Below are 6588 nucleotides of genomic sequence, written 5' to 3'. Positions count from 1 at the left end.
ACACCACACACACACGCACACCACACACACACACACACGCACACAAAGTGAACGAGAATCAGTTCTGACCAGTGCCTTCCCAGGTATCCTGGGCTCCTCATGAGCTGCCCCAGGCACCTGGTGTCACCAGTGGCCCTCTGCTGCCCTGTACCCAGCCCTGTCCTCCCTGCACAGTGCCCATACTTCACCCCATCAAACTCACACCCTTAGCTAGCTGATCTGGAGAAGCATTTTATGAAATTAATTCCTGTTAAGGTATAAATAACTAATGTATTGGGTTGTCAGAAAAGTCATGACATATTTTTTCTGTTTTTCATTGCAAATATGTGTCATTAACTTTTACGACAACCCAGTATTACCTGTCTATGGATGCTTACATGTTGCATAAGAGGCTTAAAGAGAAATGTTTCATCTAAACTCCTCTAATGGTAAAATTTAGGCACAACAGTCAGTGAATTCCACCTTTTAGGGAGCCCTTTCTATAGCCCTCCAATCCCATCCCACTAACCGTTTCCCACTTCATCTGTTTCATAAGCTGGCTCTGACCCTATGGTGGGGCTGAGATGGCTCCTGCATTTGTAGAAATGGAGGTTAATGCTGATAAAATGATGTGGAAGGTCCAACTCCTCAATCTGTCAATTCGCCTGGAACAGAACCAAATAGTTTATGGAGAGGGAGCGGCCCTTCATCCATTTCTGGTCAGCATTTACTTAGGAAGGGGGTGTGCATTATCCTCAGTGTCTGAACCAAAGCAGTGCAGGGAGTGGGAAAAATTGGCTTCAAGACATTCCTAAGACCTCTGCAGAGACCCAAGGCATATAGCCCAGTATTTTCAAGAATGCCCAAAAGCACTTAATAATCAGTGTCTGTATAACCTTCCTAAAAATAACGGCTTCAAAACTGACTTCTTACACTGTTGACAAAGGACTCTCTGATTTGGTCCCATCCAAGATAAGAGCCTCTCTGTAAGAATAAAAGCATGTGTCAAGATAAAAATGGAAGTGGAGCCAATGGGACAGAAGCCAGCCTTCACAACCAAGTATCTAAGAAGCCAAGAAAAGAACAGGAAAAGGCACCCCTCAGATGCTGCCAGTACCACAGGGTCAAATATAGGGGTTTCTAAATCAATACTTCTCAGGCCGGCAGAGAGGCGTGTTGGTTAAGAGCTGGCTTGGGATGCCAGAGGGCCCAAATACACAAAGCCGACTTTATAGCTGTTCCTGGCCCTGCAGACCCTGGGGGAGAGTGCACCGGCCCACCTTCGGGCCGGGATGTGGTTCTGTGGGAAGATTTAATGTCCCCAAGGCACACCTTCTCCTCCTCCGCGACCCTCATTTGTTTTAAGACAGGCCAAGGAAGCTCTGGCTTCAGGAACGTGGACCCACGCTTCTGGACTGCTTGTACGTGGGACCTGTTGACTGGTACCTCTACTAGGTTGTGGAAAGCACGTGCATAAACCGGAAGACAGCTTCTTTCTCTTTGCTTTAGTGCTGCATTCACCCAAACAAAGCAACTGGAAAGGCTGAAGAATGAGCAGTGGTAATGTAGAAGCAGGATAAGAAAGCAGGAGCAAAAACTCATTCTCCTATGTGACCATGGTCTTTGGTTGGATTTAAGGAAACCCACCCCCCAACCCTCGCCCCAAACTGGCTTCCATGAACTCAGCCACCCAGCAGTTCCTAAAACGACCCAGGTCCCATTTTGGCTCCAACAACTCAGGTGAAACACCACCTTGGAGGCTGCTGCTCCCAACCCACAGGATGAAGCAAACTGGTGTCAAGCCAATCAGGGTGTCTCTCACTGATTCCAATATACTAAGAAGTATGGGGAAAACGGAAAAGCACTGATTTAAAAGCTTCTTATTAAAATTATTTAAACCTAAACTCTGTTTTAAAACATGCTCAAGCCACTCAGAAATACTTCTATTACCTCTGAGTTGTCTATTGCTTGCTCCCTTACTGCCTATATATTTAGATGTGTGTTCAATCCTAGGGCTGACCAGGGCTCCCTGTGTGTGGTTGAGGACTCTCTCTCCCAGGACAGCTAAGAGGGCTGGCTGCTCATGGCTGCAGGCTGTCATTTAATACATTACTGCTCCATGACCTAGAATCACCTACTACTCAAGAGGAAAACAATGACACAGACTCCTAACTTATCCTTTTCTTTTTTTTTTTTTTTTTTTTTTTTTTTTAGCTGAGCCATCCCGCCACCTGTTGGCAGCTCACGGCTGCTCAGCTCGGGCTGACTCGAACCACTGTTGCTCAGAGCTCAAACTCTTGAGCGAGCTCTTAACCAACTGAGCCACTCAGCCGGCCCTCTAACTTATCCTTTTCAACAGGGGTAAGAATCTAAACTCCTATTGACTTAATAGATTATGGTAAATTCTCAATTATGTGTGGTAATATGAGCCAAAACAGCCATGTAATTAATCCAAAAAGGAACTCGACAAATCATTCCACTGGTTTAGGAATACATTATACTTTTTGTGTGTGTGCCATAGTTTACCAAGGCATTTTTTTTTTCTCAGACTAACATTCATTCGTTCATTGAAAGTCTGTTCCATGCCAGCAACCATGCTGGGTGGGAGATGGCAGCAAAAAGAACGCACAGACTAGAGGAAAAAATGGGCACAAAGCAGTGAAGCTCACCGTGGCAAGTGCAGTGTGTTGTGCAAGCAGAGAAGCAGCAATTCACTGGAAAGCTGGAGAAAAAAGGCCATGTTCTGAATAACCTCTCATTCAGATAGTCTGATAAATAAGTGAAATTTTGGCTGGGTCTTAAATGAGGAAAAGAAATTCTAAATCAGTAACTCAAATGGAGGGGAGAAGGGTGTCCAGCGCAAAGGAAGAGTGTTAGGTGATGAGAGAAGGCCAGCAACGCCCAGGAGACAGCTCAGTAAACATCTTCACCCAATAACTCTCCACAGGGGCAGGGGACCATTTTACATCCTTCTTAGAGGAGATGTGGTCCTACATTTAAGAGTTTTCTTTTTTAATGGATGAGAACTTTGGTTGTTATCAGAGTGCGTCATCATGGCTAGCGTTTTCCCACAACCAACCTGAGCATGAGCAGCCCAGGAAACAACCCCTTACCTGTATGAGAAGGAGCTTCTTAACCACAGGAAAAGCCACAGGCCAGCTGTGAACTCAAGAGTCTGCTTCCCAGTTTACCTGAAAAACAACATGAAAGGGCCATTTTGTTAACTTGGAACGACCAGTCTTTTTACCAGTCCCAGTAGAGCTAACTGCAGACCATGTCTCTGGCTCCTCGGCCTCAGGGCAGAAAATCTGGCCAGCATCACACGGCCAACAGGTTGGATCAAAGAGACCTGGGTGGGATGCCTGGTTCTATAACTCAGCGGCAGGGTAACTGTAAGCCAGGTCCTTAACCTACTTGTGCCTCAGTTTCCTCCCCTGCAATAGCTACCCCACAGATTGATTAAGAAGGCCTTGTACACACCAGAAACCATGCCAAGCCTGCAGTCGCATGAATGGGATAGGTTCCCTGCTCTCAGGGCACTGACAGTTCACAAAGACAAAGAAGTAAACAGGTGGTAATCATGACCTCGAAGCAGCTGACAGGAACTAAAGTGAGGAAAATACAAGGTGACAGACAGGGAGCTTTTGCAGAGGCGCCTGCTGACCCCTGAGAGGTTAAAGGGAGCTCCCCAGAGCACTGGATGGCTAAACTGAGGTCTGAGAAGCAGGAGTTGGCCAGACTAAGAGGGCAAGCAAAGAGCATGCCAGACAGAGGGGGAGGGAGTGGGCGACAAAATGAAACGAGATACCTCAGATGCAAGAATAACAGTGAGTTCACAAGTGAAAGGAGTATTTCAGAAGCCAAGAGGGAGACAGACAGGCAATCAACAGAGCTGTAGAGGTAGGTGATCAAAAAAGGCGTGCAGCATTTGAGGATCATTTCAACTGTATGATAAGGCCCCTGGCAAGCCCAGGAAGGGTACGACATAGGAGAGTGGCATGGCTCAGAAAGCCTCCTGCAACACCAGAGAGAAGAGGGGATTAGGAGGAGGCAATGAAAGCCCATCTCGGCTACCTCAAACGCCACATCCCTGGTCTGCTGTAGAGAGGACCAAGAGAGAAGACCCTAGGGTAAGAAGAGAGTTAGGGTTCCCTCCGGCATGCCGGTAAGACACTGCTTCTAAACTACAGGTGCCTCCAGCGTTAGGTGATTCCCCCAGGCAGACACCCCATCGGGAGCAGTCTGCCTGTCCCAGCACACCCTCTAGAAGGTGGAGGAGTGCCTGGGTATCACAGCTTCCTCAAAGTGTGGTCCCCTGGCCAGCAGCCTCAACATCACCTGGGAATGTGTTACAAATGCAAATTCTTGGCCCATCCCAAACCTAGAGACTCAAAATCTCTGGAGGGAGTGTGGGTCCAGCAATGTGTGTTTTTACAAGCCCTCCAGGTGACTCTGATGCTCCCTAAAGGTAGCAGGAACTAAATGAGAGCAGTGCCAGTGTTGGGGGGTGGGGGAGAGCAGGGTGCTGAGTGCAGAGCTGGCCTAGCTTGATAACCCAACACTGCCTTTGTGTTCAAGGGCCTCACACGCTATAGGGTCTGTGCCGTTCATTTCTGTTTAAAAGGAAATACACAAAGCCGACTTTATAGCTGTTCCTGGCCCTGCAGACCCTGGGGGAGAGTGCACCGGCCCACCTTCGGGCCGGGATGTGGTTCTGTGGGAAGATTTAATGTCCCCAAGGCACACCTTCTCCTCCTCCGCGACCCTCATTTGTTTTAAGACAGGCCAAGGAAGCTCTGGCTTCAGGAACGTGGACCCACGCTTCTGCTTTTAGACAACATTTCTCTTCTCTCCTAGCCATGGAATCTGACCACTCCAGAACAGAAACAGAGAGGCCATCCGGAAAGCACCGTGTGGTTTTATCAGAGGGTCAGGTTTCCTTCTGGAGTGTGGAACAAACTCTGTGGTTACAGAGATACCGACACCTAGGAGCCATAAAGTGATTCAGGGTTGAGGAGAGCTCAGTTCAGCTGCCTCTCAGAACATCTATCTTCTCGCTATAGGAAAGATAAAACTACTCCTCCCCCGCAAAAAAAAAAAAAGCATATTTCTATAAAGAGCAGGCAAATTCTCACATTCTTGCTTATGTTTCTATAGCTCTTGCTTTTCTTTATAAAAAGGGGCGAAATGCGGTTCAAAACATAATAAAAACAGTGTTCAGATCAACACAGGTCATGGTGATGCCCTGCATGTTGCAACCACCCTCAGCTTCCAAGGTGTGTGTGGCGAAGGTGGCTGAGCTGCAGAGCCTCTAACAGGTCAAGGAACCGTGTGTGGCCCCTGTACTCCCAGCACACACGTAGTGCTTCGGAAATCCCTACTGCCTTCCCTTACAGCACCCTTTGCCTGCACACCCCAGCTCTCCAGCCTCCTTACCTGCCCACATGTGTGTGTGGTGCCCACACCTGAGGGCCTTTCACATGTCCCACATGGCCAATTTGTCCTGCACTCCACATCTTGCTAAGCACACTGAAGATAATGGCTATTCTGCCATCTCCCCCACCAGACTGTAAGATCCCTGAGGTGCTTAATAAGCATATGTTGAATAAATGACTGGACTCATATAGAATGAGAATTTCGGGCCTGGAGGCCATCCCCTCATCTTTTCTAGCCCAAATAGGTGCAATGACTTGCCCAAGGCCACAGGGCTCATGGTGACACCAGGGGAGGCGGTAGAGATTTGCTTGCACTGCTTTCTAACATTCTGGGGCTGTTCTCACTTTTCTTGGGTACCTGTAAACCATAACCCCTTAAAGACAAAAGCATTGTATTTGTGATAAGAATGGATTCATTTTGTGTGTGTGTTTTACTTTGAGACCCTGCCCAAGAGCATGCAGGAACATCTTGTGAATCTTAGAATTGGGGACACTAAGCACAGTCTCAGGGCAGAGCAGGGACTCTACGGGGAGCAGGGGCAGGAAATGGTTGTGGGCGGAGGAGTGGGTCAATCTTGGTAAAGGTTCCCAGAACGCTGGTCCCTGGGATGTAGTTATGTGTTGGTTTGGGAGTCCTCAGGTAAGAGAGGCAAAAAGCATCTCCCTTTTCATCTCCATGCTGTTCTGAAAACACACTGTATCGTTCAAACAACCTTTGGCTTTGGCAGTAGAATATTCAAGTTCAGAGTTTCATTTTGCTAGCCAGGAGCTGAAAACTCCTGGAAAATATAAATATTTTTTAATAGATATGAGAGAGACAGCATGCACTAAAGCACACTTTCTAGGTGGCATGGGTCTCAGAAGAGTCAAGCCCTTCTCCTCAAAACAGACTAGGAAAAGCCCCTCGGTGGTGAAGGGAGGGTTTCTGCTGCGGGCCAAGCTCACCTGTGATGCAGGGACAGAAGCAGGGTCATTTCCTGAGCTCCTTTCTCAAAATAAAATAGGCTAAAAAAGGGGCAAAATGATCCCAAGTACAATTATGTTTAATCTTAATTTTCATATATAGATCACCTGGCTTTTCATTACAACTGGTCAAGTATATGTGAAATAGCCATATTAGACAGAACTATGACAGGTGCATCATCAAGGATATTAAACACACACACACACACAC

The 6588-nt window shown here is 47.4% G+C and overlaps 1 protein-coding gene across 3 annotated transcripts in view; it reads right to left on the bottom strand.

Moving 5' to 3' along the window:
• Positions 1-6588, bottom strand: part of LHFPL2 (LHFPL tetraspan subfamily member 2) — a 154661-nt gene that overhangs the window by 135642 nt on the left and 12431 nt on the right. For all 3 annotated transcript variants that reach the window (XM_019641040.1, XM_019641041.1, XM_019641042.1), the window contains exon 2: positions 3093-3170. The gene's annotated coding sequence lies outside the window, so the exon portion shown is untranslated. The remainder of the gene's footprint in view (positions 1-3092; positions 3171-6588) is intronic.

This window comes from Hipposideros armiger, unplaced genomic scaffold (assembly GCF_001890085.2).
Source record: "Hipposideros armiger isolate ML-2016 unplaced genomic scaffold, ASM189008v1 scaffold_55, whole genome shotgun sequence".
In the NCBI taxonomy this organism is placed as follows: Eukaryota; Metazoa; Chordata; class Mammalia; order Chiroptera; family Hipposideridae; genus Hipposideros; species Hipposideros armiger.
Note: the sequence above shows the minus strand (reverse complement) of the source record. Positions and strands in the feature narration are given on the sequence as shown.